This window comes from Podarcis muralis, chromosome 6, assembly GCF_964188315.1.
Source record: "Podarcis muralis chromosome 6, rPodMur119.hap1.1, whole genome shotgun sequence".
NCBI classification, from domain to species: Eukaryota; Metazoa; Chordata; class Lepidosauria; order Squamata; family Lacertidae; genus Podarcis; species Podarcis muralis.
Window position 1 is genome coordinate 80603873 of NC_135660.1, and position 16671 is coordinate 80620543.

Here is a 16671-nt window from a genome sequence, read left to right on the forward strand (position 1 = left end):
CGCAAGCAGGAGAGTATGCCCCGCAACAGCAGAGCTCTCCGGAATTGAACCCTGCTTATTACCAGCAAGCTGCTTTTTGTGGAACTGGGCTTTGTGAGACTTCCCAGGCGAGCAACTGCCCAGTTCCATATTACGGTGCGGAGATGGTGAGGCAGCCTCCACCATCAGCTGGGAAGTTCTTCATGGCATCAAGCACTTATACTGCCTGGTCTGCAACGGGGAATTATTCAGCTACAAATCATGTACAAATGCAGAATGTTGGTGGAAGTGCTTCGGACTCTCAGTTTTTCTCTTTAAGTCAGGTTCCAGATTAGCATCCCAACTCCCCAACTCCTTCCTTTCTATCCTGTACATATTTTACAAGCTCCCTCTTTTAATGTCTTTTAATGTCTTTTAATGACTTCGATGTTTTGAATAAAGTTTGTTCCTTTACTAGCTTGTCTGGAGTCTTGATGTAACTTTCCATTTACTGAAACATTCACTTTCCTTTGTGCAAGCATATAAACATGGGCTTAATTTTCCCATAGAAAAAAGTCAGTTGTGCGGTACATGTGGTTCTAGAGATAAAAGGTCAGGTCTACTAATGGCTGAATATTCCTGAGACACATTTTAATGCACCAATGGGCTTTCTGTCCCTTTCCTTTTCTTTTTAAGTCTCTGTATCTGAGGCTAGAGTAGGTGGCAATACATGTGGGGGGAAGTTGGTATATTTTCTTTGTATGCAAAAGTATATTTGTAGATCCTGCTATAAGTAGATTTAGTAACACTTTTCTGTGTTAATAAGTTTGGTTTCCATTCATGAGTCTTCCATTTTTTAAAAAAACAGAAGTTTGAGATGGAGATATAAGGTTTAATTTCTTTTCCTACCGTGAGTGTGTAAAGTTGCTCTCCAAAGCTTTAAAGACGTATAAGTTTAACTTATAAATGCCCATGTTGCAGGCTAAGTCACATACATCTATTAAAACTTTGTGGGGGGATATTTTGAACACTTTATTTCATTTTCTTGCTCTTAATCCCCCCCCCCAGGTTTTGCTCTACTGCATTCAATGAAGCTTTATAGGAGGGTTGCCAGTGAACTAGAGGTACCACTGTATATGTCTGAGGTAAGATGGTGGCGCCCTTTGGGGACCGGCTACGAGATAACTCTTAAGGGCTTCCCTCTCGGCATTGTCTTCCCCTTTTACATTCCCGCAGCATCAGCGCTATAACGAACGTCTTACTGGGGTAACGGGGGGGGGGTGTCCTTCCCGCTCCTCTTTCTCGTCCCAACGGCCGCCCATCCCCCACTCCTTCACATAAGGACCCCCCACCCCGCAGGGGGGACCCACCCGTGAGGCGAGATAAGCGCATTAACATGTCTGGCCTCTGAGGAAGGCTGCCCCCTCTCGCCTTCCCTTCTGCTCCTTTCATTCCTTCATCCTTCTGCTCCCCTGTGGCCCCTCCAGGCTCAGCGCGGGGGGGGGGGGACGGCCGGGCTGCCCTAAATCCGCCTCTGCTTGGAAGTTTTCGCTCTCTTTTATTTTTGGTTGATCATGATTTTTAATTATTATAAATCATGACAGATCCATTTATTCAGAAATACGTCCCTCTCAATCCCTCCCATTTCATTTACTTATGTACTGCTTTTGAAATGAACCTCACAAAGTGGTTTACATCAATATATCAAAACAAGAAGCATCCATTAAAAATGTAAGAAAACAACAAAGGCAAACTGCAAGGGGGGAAAGTTCAATGATTTTAGGATTGTAGCTTTTAAAAGTGTAGTTTAGTGGGAGAGATTTTTCTCTATCCCCTTTCTCCATGCAATGCAAAATTTTATAAATTTCTGTCATGCCACGTCTTATCCAACTTTTCTCTTAACCAAAAAGTCCCCAATGCTCCAACCTTTCCTCATTGATCCATCCACTATCACTCTGCTTGCCCTTTTCTGAATTATCTGAACTGGAGATCTGTGATAACGCATCACCTGCTTGTATGCATAGGGTGGGATGGGGGCGCAATTAATCCCTTTCCCGCTCCCCCCCCCCCAGTCCTAATTGCTTTCTAAATTGCTGTTTCCTTTGCATGGCAGTGGTGGGAAGAACGCTGGGTGTTTTGCAGTAGATCACAAAGGATTGCTGACCTCACCTCCCCGTGTTTATAAATACAGTAACCGCAAAATAATCCCCTCCCTCCCCCCCTCTACATTATACTGCGGAGATGAAGAATACTTGAGTTAACCGGGAACGGATTTACGTGTGGAAAGCCTGTGAGCTCCCATTAATTCTGATTTCCCAAACAAGTTCCTGGGCTCATAATTCTTGTATTCTAAGTGTATGGCTTTTGTACTAAGCTCTTTATTGCTGGATCCTAGGTTCTAGTTAAAGTGAGGGAAGCAAATCTCTTGCTGCATGGTGCCTGTGACTTGCAACCCCCTTATTGGGCAAATATTACTTCTGATGGGTAAAATAGCATGGTATTTACACCTCTTCCCCAGTGCCACAAATAGTTCTGAATCTCTACTCCCCTCGTCTGCTGTTTTTAAACGCAACAACAGATGACTCTTACAGTTCTCCCAACATCAGTCCCAAGCAGTGACAGACCTACATTTTGGGGGTCCTGAACTTGATCTGTTCTGGGGGCCCCTTCACAACTAGCAATGAGTTCTGGGTAACCACTGTTGTCGTCTTCAACGGGGTTGTTCCCTGACAGATCACCACATTTTAAAAATTAGATTTTGATTAGAATTTCTGCTCTGGGTTGTCACATGTGTCAAAGTCTCTGGTGTGAATATAAAGATCCAAAGCTGAAACTAAATCTAAATGTCTTCACCTGACACATACAAAAACATTAAAGTGATGCCAGGCAAGGGGGGGGGTACATCCATTATCAGGGGTGCCAGCTTGAATAAAACAGGGGGGTCCCAGGAAAGCCCCATCCCACATAATTTGTCACATGGAACGGCACATACACACCATTTGAATGGCAATGCCCATCAGTTCTCCCAACACCAGTTACAGTTATCCGACATCAGTCCCAAGCAGTGACAGACCTACATTTTGGGGGTCCTGAACTTGATCTGTTCTGGGGGGCCCTTCACAACTAGCAATCAGTTCTGGGTAACCACTGTTGTCTTCTTCAACAGATCACCACATTTAAAAAATAAGATTTTGATTAGAATTTCTGTTCTGGGTTGCAGTAATCTAGATGCTAGAACAGTTCTGGAGAGAGAGATAGAACAGTTCTGGAGAGACTTCCTGGGAAGTCTCGTAAAGCCCAGTTCCACAAAAAGCAGCTTGCTGGTAATAAGCAGGATTCAATTCCGGGGAGCTCTGCTGTTGCGGGGCACACTCTCCCGGTTGCGTGTTGTTGAGAGGTGGCTGCCACAACCCTGCTCCTCCATAGCTTTCAGCGTAATGCAAGTTCTGTGGCTGGTAATGTTGTTGCATGTGAATATTTTGGAGGTTTCCTGGGCTGCTTCCTGGGCTGCTGTCCAGGGTGCTTCTTGGACGGGTTCTTTCACTCCGGCTATAAGGAGCTGCAGCATGGTTCCCGATCCTTATCCTGGAACCTGTCCTCTTTGGTGTTCTGGCCCTTCTGTTTTGAAACCAGATCTGAACAGAAGAAAGGAGAGAACCAGTATAGAAGACATTGTTACCATGAATATGTCTTTTTGATCCAACAGAGAGTATTACATTTAATAAATTATGCTTATTCCTCTGGGGTTTCTCTTTAGTTCTCTGCAGCATTTTTCTACTCTCTTCAGCTCCGCATTCAAATATACCATGTTCATAATCTCCAGTTACTGTTTTACATAAAGCTTTTACATCAACGATACACCCTCCCCCCCCCAAAAAAAAAAACCAAGAAGGAGGAAGTTAGCTCTTGAAGAAGGCGCCTTTCGCGATAAACTGAGATGCACCCGGGTGAAATAAGGCCTTCGACTACGCAAGGATTATTCGGAGCGTTTCAAATTCTTCCAGTATGTGCGGTTTAGGGAAGTCTTGGGAGCCCCCACCATCCCTCTTCTTACGTGCACACGATCTTCTTCGACTCCGATGCACCTCGCCAGCGCCTCCCTAGTCTGGTGTCCGGGGTACTGGTTCTCTTCAAACTCCTTCTTTAAAAGCTCGATTTGGGCAGGAGTGAAAACGGTCCTTTTTCTCCTATCTCCTCCGACTTTGGGGTAGCTTCCTCCTGGGAAAAGACAAAGAGGCAAATCTGAAGGAAGCGCTCGGCTTCAACTGAAGCGACGCTTGCAGATCTTCCTCCCGACATGGAAAGCTCAGGGCTGCGTCGCCTGCACTTGCCCCCAGAATCGGGCGCTGCCTGAGCTTCCACTGCGTAAAACGACTGGTGCTTCCTTTCTTTTTCCTTTCTTCAGTGGCAAGTGACTTCCCAGGAGAGCAACTGCCCAGTTCCATATTACGGTGCGGAGATGGTGAGGCAGCCTCCACCATCATCTGGTAACTTCTTCATGGCATCAAGCACTTACACTCCCTGGTCTGCAACGGGAAATTATTCAGCTACAAATCCTGTACAAATGCAGAATGTTGATGGAAGTGCTTGGGACTCTCAGTTTTTCTCTTTAAGTCAGGTTCCAGATTAGCTTCCCAACTCCTTCCCTGCTATCCTGTACATATTTTACAAGCTCCCTCTTTTAATGCCTTTTAATGTATGACTTTGATGTTTTGAATAAAGTTTGTTCCTTTACTAGCTTGTCTGGAGTCTTCCTTTAATTTTCTAGTGCCTGTGCACTAGAGGTGCCACTGTATATGCCTGAGGGAAGATAGCCGCGCCCTGTGGTGGCGCCTGGGGAGCGGCTACCAGATAACTCTGAAGGGCTTCCCTCTCGCCATTGTCTTCCCTTATTACTTTCCCTCAGCATCAGCGCTATAACCAACGTCTTGCTGGGGCAACGGGGGGGGGTGTCCTTCCCGCTCCTCCTTCTCGTCCCAACGGCAGCCCATCCCCCACTCCCTCTCGCTTCGCCTCATAGAATCAAGGTTGACGCCACGCGCCGTTTCCCGCCCAAACCGCCGCCGCGCGCATGCGCCCCGCCTGTCCTGCCTTGGCGCCCTTTGGCCAAGGCTTCCCGTGCGGCGTCCCCTTGGCCGCCCTCTTCCTCCTTCTCTCTGGTCTCCCCGCTTCTCCACACCCCCCCACGTCCCCTCGGTCTCCTCTTCGCTCCCTCTTCACACAATGGCCCCCTCGCCCCACCCCGCAGGGGGGACCCACCCGTGAGGCGAGATAAGCGCATTAGCATGTCTGGCCTCTGAGGAAGGCTGCCCTCTCTCGCCTCCCAGTCTGCTCCTGTCATTCCTCCATCCTTCTGCTCCCCTGTGGCCCCTCCAGGCTCAGCGCGGGGGGGGGGGGACCGGCTGGGCTACCCTAAATCCGCCTCTGCTTGGGAGCTGGATCTTCCTCACTTCCACTTCTACCCCACTCCAAATCTGCCTCTACAGCAGCCTCGGGGCAAAGAGGAGGCGCCACTGGTCTCTTCCCGCCTTTCTTCGCCATTTGATCTTGATCCCCCAACAATCTCCATTCTTCCCTGGGGGGGGGGCACAGTTTTGGGACTCGGCTCAGTTGACCAAATGTCTTGGGCCGGCCCTGCTGACCCCCCTCCAGGAGTAAGTCTGGCCAAGGTGGCTGGGATGTCAGCTCAGGCAAATGCAACCCAGGGCGGATTTCCCCCTGAAGACTGTGCCCCCTTTTCATCCTTGCCTCCTTTTCTGAACCTGGACCTGGGAATTCGGCTGGTGTTTCTCTCCCTCCTCCATAAGGAAAGCCCTGAGCACTAGCATTCCCTGGGCGGTTGCCAGATGCTGAGGGGTGAGCACTCTGCACATGCCTAGGAGTAAACCATCTACCAGCTCCTGTTAGCTTCCCTTAGGTGAGAGAAAGGGTTTCTAGAGTGATAGCCCAGTAGGTGCCTCCAGAACTCATTGGAGGAAGACTAAATGGTGACCACCACAGCACTGTCGAAAACGAGGACACAGATATCATTCAATGGGTCTGTGCTAATTTAAGGTAATATTAATCTGTATGTTTTGAAGTATGGTTGATTCACAACCCCCTCAATTTTATTATTTTACTGTATCTGTTTGTAAAACAAAAAACTGCAAAGTGGTTTACAATCAAGTGGTGTATACATTTAATGAAATAAATAAACAAATGGCCAAAGGCAACTTAAAAACAATTACTGTAACTTAAATAGAAATATAATACTTCTCACCGTATTTAGGTGACCTGAATGCCTGCTTAGTCTGCTGTCCAAATGCTGACTGTTGGTGGGCATTTGTTTGAAAACTGCAGCTAGACTATAAAGCCCTTCAAAGAATGGTGTGTCTGCTATGTCTCTGTTCCAGCACTCTTTTGTTTAATCAAATTTCCACTATACTTTTCTTCAACAAGGCTACATTTTCTGAAATACAACCTATTCACAATAGGCTTCAGAAACCACAAAGTTACTGTCTAACAACCTGGAGATTAACACACTCACACACATTAATTAATTACAGACTGTTCCAAAGAGCACCCACATTGAAGTATGATTTCTGGTAAAATAACTTATGGTGAAAAGAATCTTTAGGCAATCTTAATGCATGGAAGCGTTACGGGTATTTAAAGAGCTTAGATGGTTATTTGAAGCTTGCTCTTTCAAAATATACATTGAGCTTTTGAAGGAAATGTCAAGACAAAACTCCAGTTTTTCTGATATCTGCAGGCTTAACACATTGCCCGCAGTCAAACTGGACTTATTTGAGTAATATAATAATTTTAATATTTGAAACGGAAATGAGATGAAGTGGGTGTCGATCAGGGAGAGAGAGCTTTATTGGCAGTAGCACCCCAGCTATGGAACAGCCTCCTCCGTGAGTCTTTCCTGGTGCCTTCTTTATCTTCTCTTAATCATCTAGTGAAGACCTTTTGGTTCACCCACATGGGTGAATTCTTCAATTCTTTATTGAAGCTTGGGTGTTTTATGCTCTCTGTGATGCCATCCATATAAGTTGCAAAAGAAGTTTTTGTTTCTCTTTTAATTTTGGCGAAGACAAACTGCAAGGGGGAAAAGTTCAATGATTTTAGGATTGTATCTTTCAAAAGTGCAGATTAGTGGGAGAGAAATTTTTCCCTATCCACTTTCTCCATGCAATGCAAAATTTTATAAATTTCTGTCATGCCACCTCTTATCCATTTTTTCTCTAAACTAAATAATCCCTAATGCTCCAACCTTTCCTCATTGTTCCATCCACTTTTTCACTCTGCCGGCCCTTTTCTGAATTATCTGAACTGGAGATCTGTGATAAGGCATCACATGCTTGTATGCATAGGGTGGGATGGGGGGCGCAACTAATCCCTTCCCCCCTCCCCACTCCAGTCCTAATTGCTTTCTAAATTGCTGTTTCCTTCGCACGGCAGTGGTGGGAAGAACGCTGGGTGTTTTGCAGTACATCACAAAGGATTGCTGCCCTCCGCTCCCGTGTTTATAAACACAATAACCGCAAAATAATCCCCCTCTACTACAAATAGTTCTGAATCTCTACTCCCCTCCCCTCGATTGCTATTTTAAAACGCAACAGCAGATGACTATTACAGTTCTCCCAGCATCAGTCCCAAGCAGTGACAGACCCACATTTTGGGGGCCCTGAAGTTGAGCTGTTCTGGGGGCCCCTTCACAACTAGCAATGAGTTCTGGGTAACCACTGTTGCCATCTTCAATGGGGTTGTTCACCACATTTAAAAAATCAGATTTTGATTAGAATTTCTGTTCTGGGTTGTCACACGTCTCAAAGTCAGTGGTGTTGTTACAGGAAAAATCTTAGGGCTCCCTTGGACAAAAATAAAGCACCAACCAGAGCAAATTGAAGCAAATCAGCAGCCTGTAGGCCTGGTCTTTATTGAAGAAAGACTGTCGCAACAGGGTGTTCCCCTCACTTGCAGGTGAGAGGAAAGACCCAGAAAAATAGTGTGCAAGGTCTTATAAAAACTTTTGAAATTCCCCTCCTCTAGGTCAAGCCCACCTCCAGAAACATCATGCATACATTACAGAAAGGAGGGGTTGAGGGAGGAGTTGGTGGTAACCTGAGTGTCTTGTCACCTGGCTGGTTCCTCCTTTCCCCCCTCCCCATGAGTCACTTCCAGGAGACAAAGGGGAGTTTGCAGTTTCCTGCCCCCTGAGGGAAGATCTGATCATTGTCCTTTGTTTCAGTCCGTGTTGAATCCACTCCCATATGCAAGTTCTTTGTGGTCTTGATTGTCTTCTGTCTGGGATCATCTGGGCAGGGCTCCTGCAGATGTGCTGAGATGTGCTGAGATGGTGGAGGGATTATGGCTGACCAGGAATAAGTCACCCCCCTTTGTTAGTTCTTGTCATATGGAGTAAAATAAAATGGAACAGTGCAAATCCGATGTATGGTTGATTTTCTATGAATTTATAACAGAAATGTGGCGTATGTAGTGTGTGAGTGTGTGTGTGTGTGTGTGTGAAGTTTGTACAAGCAGAATGATTGGGGTGGGGGGGTTCCTGCTACAGTTCCCCCCTTTGGAGATAAGATTGCAAAGGTGGCTACTTTGCAATCCTTTTCTCCGCACAATTTAAGGTGGTAAATATTAACCTGCTATTCTCCGTCCCAGATGCGTGTGTCCATGTGAACGTGAAAGGGACTTGGATGTCATGCTTCTTAAGGATATTTGCATAGAAATATAATGGTGTAACAGTGCACATAGTTAGACATAGGATATCATGTAAAATTAATATTTTGTTGCTCAGTTACTTGTGGCATTCTAGTACCTTGGAAGAGATATTTTCTCAATAGTGGCGTATGCTTTACATTTAGCAGGAAGGTCCACTAATGCCTGAAAAATGCACTTTGCTTTGTCCCCTGCCATTTTTGTGTTCTCAGGTGTCAAGGTAGCTCTTCTATGGTCTCACACCAGCATGGTGTCACAGCAGTGGCAATCCCTGGTGAATCCACTTAGGGCTTTCATATTAACCATGTTGTCTGGCACTCACCACAGCTGGCACAGGTTTGGGCACGTCCTGAGGGAAATGTCTTCGCCTTGGCCAGTCTATGGGATTTTTTATTATAGGCTGTGGTCTTGCACTCATGGGAAGTTGCTCACTTGCACTTAAAGGACCAAAAGCTAATTGCAGCCTGGATACACTTGCCCAATTCAAACTGAGTCCAATTTGAATTTATCTTGCCCCATGGTTCTCAACTTTTCAAACCAATCTGTTAAAACAAAACCATTCTTAAAGGGCACTTGTCCAAATAAGTCAATTTAACTCTATAAGGGATTATTCCTACTAAACCAAAGCATATCCACCTTCATGTATCTTAGAAGCTTCTCATTAGTAAAGCGAGTTTTAGCACATTTTTAAAATGGGTAGGGAAGGTTGGCATAGTGCCAGGTGGAACAACGAAATATGGTTATAAATTTATCTAATTCTAAACATTGGACTACATAATAGCCTGGTCTCTTAAAAGGCATAAAATGTATGAGAATCCTCCACTGGGTTGTAAGGAATAAGACATTAAACATAAAAACAATTATACAGAAAAATAGCCCCAAAAATAGCCCCCCCCTTTTAGAACGCATAAAATGTATGAGAATCTTCCACTGGGGTGTAAGGAATAAGACGTTAAACATAAAAACAATTACACACACAAATAGCCCCCCCCCCCTTTGTGGAAATAACACACTGTCAGACACATTTCAACATTCCTACGTAATAACACATAATACAAAACAAACTAATTAAATATCAGTTGCATATCTTGAGATAATTGTGATCTTCTCAATCCTGGAGCACAGTCTTTAAGGTTCAAAAATGAGAAAATGTCCTTCCAATTCAACTCCACCCCCCTTTGTCAGCCCCACTCCCCCGTCAGTCTATATCCTTTGAAAGAGATAGCTGTGGGCACTTTGAAACTTTGGTGTCTGTTGCTGCTGCAGCCGGTGGCTTTTTCATCATAGGTCTGTAGTAACACATCTGTAGAAGTGATATCCTGTAAGGGGCAGGGTTTTGGAGACTTAAAAGAGAAGAGTTAGAAAAAGGAAGGGGCAAAAACCCCCTCCCCAAGAAAATCTCCTTGAGTTATCAGCTGCAAATAATAAAATCTTAGCATGTTAAGCATTTTACTCATTTTAATATTATTATCACATTTCCATATAATTACTGTTATTATCTGCTAAGTTCGTTTGCTTTCCTTCACTTTGGAGAGAAAGAGAACTGAAAAAAATACAAGGTTAAAATAATAATGAAACACACACACACAATGACTTATGAGGAACGAAAAATAAATAAATGCTAAGACACACAATTTTTAAGAAATCTGAAGTAACAATGAAAATAAAAGAGTGTTTCTTGATGTGACAACATCGGCTAGAATGTTAATAGCAAAATACTGGGAAATGACTTAATACCAAGAAAAAATGAATGGCAATTTAAAGTTGTGCAAGTACCTTGAACTAGCCAAAATGACAGAATTAATAAGAGATGCTCAGGCAAAGGTAAACAAGTACCATTTCACAAACAATGTTTGGTTGTGCTTTGATTAACTTCATAGACATCATGGAAAAACAGATTAAATAAATGAAAACAGATTATTTGTAACTTAAAAAGTGTCAAAGCCACAAAGAGATGGAAGTCACTAATATAGCAGGGATTCAGACTTGTTTCAGAGATCAGAAAGAAAGTTGCTGTGGGAGGAAAAAAGGGACAAACACTTTGTTATTGGGGTTCACATATCCTGTTAAAAGGGAAAATTATTTCATGTGAGAAGCCTGTCAGGAAATGCTGTTCCTAAAATGCACACAAACAAAGTCTGTGATTTAAATCCCATTGAGGGGGGGGGGAATGCTTTGATATTTACCTGTGAAAAGAATTTTGGCATGTTAAGATTTGGAACCTGGAAAGCTCTTGACTTTTGATGGGCTAGTTTGTTTGTTTTTTACCCTTTTGTCTTACGTAGCCCCTGGAGCAAAGACACATTAAGGGTGATTTCCCTCAATGGTTCTAAGTTTTTTTACATAAGGAAATTTGAATAAGTTCCTCCCTGCAGCCCAGGTCTTGTGGAAACCTCCTCTCTACACCCTACAGTTCCCCCCTTTCCCCCCCTCTCTCTTTTTTGACTGATCTAGCCTCTGTGTATGTGCAGAGTTCATGTCTCAGCAAACCTTTTATACTATTGGAAATGTTGCATCTTTTGGCTAAATTAGAATTTGAATAAGGGAAGGGAAGGGTAAGGAGTAGATTTTAAAAATAGGGTTAGATTTTAAAACAAAAAGGAGAAACTGAGCAATTCAAGTATTCACCAAAGCTAGCAATTGTAGCCCAAGCAAAGGACTGCTTCCTTTATGTACAGGAAAGGGCTAATATCCCTCTGGCTATTCGCGGAACAATGCCACGCCCTTATATATGGGGGAAATGGCCAGAGAGTCAGAATTCATAGGATTTATTATTATTATTATTATTTAAATATTCTCAGTCATTCAGCCTCACCACTTGCAGACAAATTTTTTCTGTCCTTTATTTACAGGATGGATGGTTAAGGCTCATTCTACTTGACTATATGAATTTTTATGTGCTTAAACTTTGAATAGACTTTTAAGTTTGATTTTTGTAAATAATAGACAAAATGATAAATACTGTAATCACTCAAATGCTTGATATTACCAGTTGTGCTTCAAAACATCACAGCTTCACCTCTCACCTTTTAAAACTAAAGAGCAAAGCTAGGCTGAATTTCAACTCCATCAGCACACCAGAATTTAGGAATTACCCTCCAATGCTTGCAGACACATGTTCCTTCCACACAGCCACAAATTGGGAGAGTTGAAAGAGACCTTGGGGTCATCTAGTCCAACCCTCCAAAATATAGAGTTCACAGCAAGATTTCACAGCAGGATTTGTACTATCAAAGAGACATACACATTTAAGTACAGATTTACAACTGGGAAAGGAAACATCTATGCTCCTATCATGTACTAAGGAAGAGGAAAATAAAAGTACCCAACTTTACACAGAACCCTTTTTGCAGATCTTGAGATAGTGTGAGTGAGTTTGCTTCCTTAGACTAAAGAATGCAAGTTCTTAGAGAAATTATCTTTAAAGGAAGATTGAAGTGAACATTTTTCCTAAGATAGGGAGAGGATCTCTTATAAAGCAAAGTTAATTCAATTGATATAACCACTCACAAATAATTAAAACAGCCATAGATTTGATTTAAAGGGAACACAAAAGTGAATAGGAAAGTGAGATGCAGGGTACCTTGGGAAAGATTGCTCCCCCCTCTTTGCAGTTTCCTTTAAAGGAAGCTTACTCAGGAGTAAATTTACCTGGCACAGAAGTAAGAAGGGAGAAAAAAACTGAAACAGATAGAATGAAACAAGGGGGGGGCATTTTCTGAGAAAAGAGGCCAGGAAGTCTTATAGAGACTGATATTTGGACTGGACTCATAGAATTTTGCTGGCCATGGAAGCCTCTACATTTAATAACAATTTTCTTAGAAAGAACACCATCCTTTCATAGGCATGTGCTTAATGAAATACATACACTGCATTTTAGCTTGAGAGAGCAGTTGGCTCAACTAGGCTTTTGCAGCAGAAACATTAGTGGTTTTTTTCACAGCACATTTCAAAATACTGGAACAAAAGACTGGAACATGGATGTAGACTCACAAACTCAAAAGTTACAACAAAACATCATTTACCACTAGACTTAAAATCACCCTCCTCACTTAAACTAGAGGAAGGAGGGGAGGTAATCCTCCTTTCAGAACACAGGTAGCATGTATACAGGATTTTACCACTTGGGAGGAAAACTCTTTTTTTTTTTTTTAGAGCTTTTCTCAAATAACAAACATTTGCACACTTCATATGTAAATACAAACCCTTGAAATATTTCTAAATCCTTGAGTACATCTCTTATTCATTTATTATTATTATTTTAATAACTAAGATCTCTAATGCGTGGGCTCTCAGGCTGGGCTGTTATTATATCTACTGCCTTCTGAGCACCATTAAGTTTTCGGTTTTATGTTCTAGCTTTAGGTCATAGTTTAACAACACAAATTTGATGTTTTCAGCTCTCCCTATGGGTTCACACCCTGATTTTGTTGAAGGATCCCTGAGGTGGCTGCTGTGCCCTGGGTTCCAGGTGGTGAGCCTAAGCCACCCACTAAAAGTTACAACGGTCTCATACTTTGTACTTGAAAGACCATTTTGCCCCTTTATTTTATTTTTTCCCAATTGGAGATTTCAAGCGGGAGGGGCATATTAGAATCCTCTCTGGGGCAAAAAGGCTTCATGGAAGCTTTGTTGCCAGGAGGAGTCCAGCTAGGGTGTTTTAGTGAGCTCCCATTCTCTCATATGTTATTATTGGGCTTTTTTTCATTAACGAAGTACGCTAAAGACAGAAAGAGTGGAAACACACACACAAGGGAGGAGGGACAATGGGAAAGAAAGGGGGGACAGATAAAAGATCCTTTCAGTACTCAAAGTACCCTTGGCAAACACAATTCCTACTTATCTATAAACCACAAATTAATTTCTGGAAATCTCAAACCTGAACCTGAAACAAACCACGGGTCCCTCTGCCCGGAAACTCAAAACCACGGGTCCCTCTGCCCGGAAACTCAAACCACGGGTCTCTCTGCCCGGAATTCCTTTACCTCAGCGCTGTTCACAAGACTAATCCTAGTGTGGGGCCCCAATTTCCCCCTCTACCCTCCACGACAGCCTCCTGCCTAGCCTTTGAGACCAAGTTTGGAGTCCCCTACTGAACGCCTGCGCAATGCAGTGCCAGATCGGGGTCCAAGAAAACAACCAAGGTTTGAAAGGAAGCAAATGACCTTGCGTTAAAATACTTTTGAAAAGATGCCACCGGACGACTCCGAGGGAAGACATCAGAGAAACAGTAAAAGAGCCACGCTTTCCCGGACTCAATTCCAAGACGGAAAACGGGGGAGAAAAGGGATAGAGAGATTAAGACGTTCCTGGACGACCCCGAGAGGGAACGTCGGAAAACAGTAAAAGTACCACAATTTCCCCGGTCACGTTCCGCGTAAGAAATTGAGGGGAGAGAAAGGGAAGGGATTTGACGTTCCTAGACGACTCCGAAAGGTAACGCCAGACAGTAAAGTTCCGCGATTTCCCTGGCCACTTTCCGAAGGGGAAAATCGGGGGAGAAAAGGAGAGAGCTTAAAACGTTCCCGGCCGACCCCGAGGGGTAACGTCAGAAATGAAAGAAGGAAAGTCTGGCTGTCGTGGGGACGTTACTTTCCACCCCCCTCCCAATGTATTTACTTCAAACCATACTCACGTTCGAAGATGTCCCCCGTGGATCCCGGGATCCTTTCCCCTTAGCCGGCTTGACCTTGCCTTTGCTTCCCCTGGTTGGGCTTTTGGTGACGATTGATTACCGCCCGCAAAGAGGAGGCAGGGAGAGGAAGAAGGATCCCTGGGCTAAGGTTGCCCAGTGGCGCCCAATCCCCTCTATCTCCCTCCTCACCTTTGCAGGAGAACCAAGTGTCCCTGAGCATGGTCGCCAACTGTTACAGGAAAAATCTTAGGGCTCCCTTGGACAAAAATAAAGCACCAACCAGAGCAAATTGAAGCAAATCAGCAGCCTGTAGGCCTGGTCTTTATTGAAGAAAGACTGTCACAACAGGGTGTTCCCCTCACTTGCAGGTGAGAGGAAAGACCCAGAAAAATAGTGTGCAAGGTCTTATAAAAACTTTTGAAATTCCCCTCCTCTAGGTCAAGCCCACCTCCAGAAACATCATGCATACATTACAGAAAGGAGGGGTTGAGGGAGGAGTTGGTGGTAACCTGAGTGTCTTGTCACCTGGCTGGTTCCTCCTTTCCCCCCTCCCCATGAGTCACTTCCAGGAGACAAAGGGGAGTTTGCAGTTTCCTGCCCCCTGAGGGAAGATCTGATCATTGTCCTTTGTTTCAGTCCGTGTTGAATCCACTCCCATATGCAAGTTCTTTGTGGTCTTGATTGTCTTCTGTCTGGGATCATCTGGGCAGGGCTCCTGCAGATGTGCTGAGATGTGCTGAGATGGTGGAGGGATTATGGCTGACCAGGAATAAGTCACCCCCCTTTGTTAGTTCTTGTCATATGGAGTAAAATAAAATGGAACAGTGCAAATCCGATGTATGGTTGATTTTCTATGAATTTATAACAGAAATGTGGCGTATGTAGTGTGTGAGTGTGTGTGTGTGTGTGTGTGAAGTTTGTACAAGCAGAATGATTGGGGTGGGGGGGTTCCTGCTACAGTGTGAATAAAAATGTTTAAAAATGAGGAGTAATTCTGGTCTGCGGCCTCTCTGGGATTTGGCGCCCAGAAACTTAAGATTAAATGGTTTCATAGGAGATCTGCGCTTGCGTATCCAATGCACTGTTTTTAAAATAAGGTAAGCTTTTTTCTAGCGTAAAATGAACGCAAATTTAATCGTCCATTAATAAAATATAGTTTGCTTACTCAGCTTAGATTTCTTTCTTCGGTTGCCACCGCTGTTATGTTTACCGTCTTATTCGCATTTGATGCGATTCCTGGCCGTTGCCACTGCCTCCATCCAAGGCGATGTACAAATCTATTTAGATGAGAGGGGATGCTAATGAGGGGTATCGGAATTAAGTTGTTCCAAGCTTCTTTGTCGATATGAAATAATTTACACTTGCTTTTTAGAAAAGCAACATTTTTTTAAAAAAAATAATGAGAGTATCCGTTTAAGATAGGAAGTGTGTGGTACCTGGTAAAGGGGGGGGTGTTCTTTGGCTGGACCGCAAGTGTGATTTTTGTACGATGCAGGTGTGGGACACCCCACTTTATTCAGTTCTGGGGTAGTTACTTGCACTGGCTTGGCAAAGAAAATGTGTAGCAGGCGCAGGAAAGTCCTCTCTCTCTCCCCCCTCACTTCTGAGTTCTCTTGTCTTCTGTTGCCTGCATTGGATAATGCTCCAAGTCAAAACGTGCCAACAGCGAAATATTAAGCATATCAACCTGAGGGATCTTAGTGTCCATTTTTAAGGCAAAACCAATTTTGGAGAGAGCGAGAAAGCCCTTTCCGCCCCTTGCAGCGGAGAGGGTGTTGCGGGCAGGATCCTCCCACATCCGCGGGGGGCTTCCCTTGCCCCCGCGATACTTGGGGGGAATCCCCGGGCGTGACTGCACCCAGCCCGCCAATGGGCGGGCGGGGGAGGCGTGGCCCGGACTATTTAGGGCCAGGCATGCCCGGGGACCGCCCTCTTTTCCCCCTCGCCCAGCTGAAGAGCGGTTTTGCTGAGCGGTTCTCTGCTGTGCGTTTTTGTGGGTTTTTTCTTTTTTTTCTTTTCTTTTTTTCTTTGTTTTTTGCCGGCCCTGTTGGTTTTAGCGCATTTCGGGCTCTGTTTCTTGGTTTATTTCGCTTTGACCGGCGAGTGTCTCCGGGCGCCGGGCGCGAGCGACTCAGGAGCCGGCGTGGACCTCTACAAATCCTTCCGGGATCACGAGGATTTCCTGAACGGACGTTGCAAGCGCATTCCTTTTTCTCATTCCTGCCTCCCCAGAAACGGAGTAGCGTGAGCTGCCTCGGCGCTCACCGAAGGTGACTGGGGGACTACGCGGGGCTTGCGCTGGGGGGGCTAGACGCCTTTTAATTCCACCAGTCCCGGTTCGCTAGGGCGCTAGGGGTCCT

General features: G+C 44.5%; 2 long non-coding RNA genes across 2 annotated transcripts; both read right to left on the minus strand.

The window, feature by feature from the left end:
- Window positions 1-6937: 6937 nt before the first annotated feature.
- On the minus strand, window positions 6938-16077 carry LOC114597090 (uncharacterized). Its single transcript, XR_013393296.1, has 3 exons — window positions 15748-16077; window positions 15477-15588; window positions 6938-7041 (listed from the first exon to the last, which is right to left on the minus strand). It is a non-coding gene; the product is annotated as an uncharacterized LOC114597090 (long non-coding RNA).
- LOC144328057 (uncharacterized) lies at window positions 9672-11070 on the minus strand. Its single transcript, XR_013393295.1, has 2 exons — window positions 10453-11070; window positions 9672-10353 (listed from the first exon to the last, which is right to left on the minus strand). It is a non-coding gene; the product is annotated as an uncharacterized LOC144328057 (long non-coding RNA).
- Window positions 16078-16671: the final 594 nt, after the last annotated feature.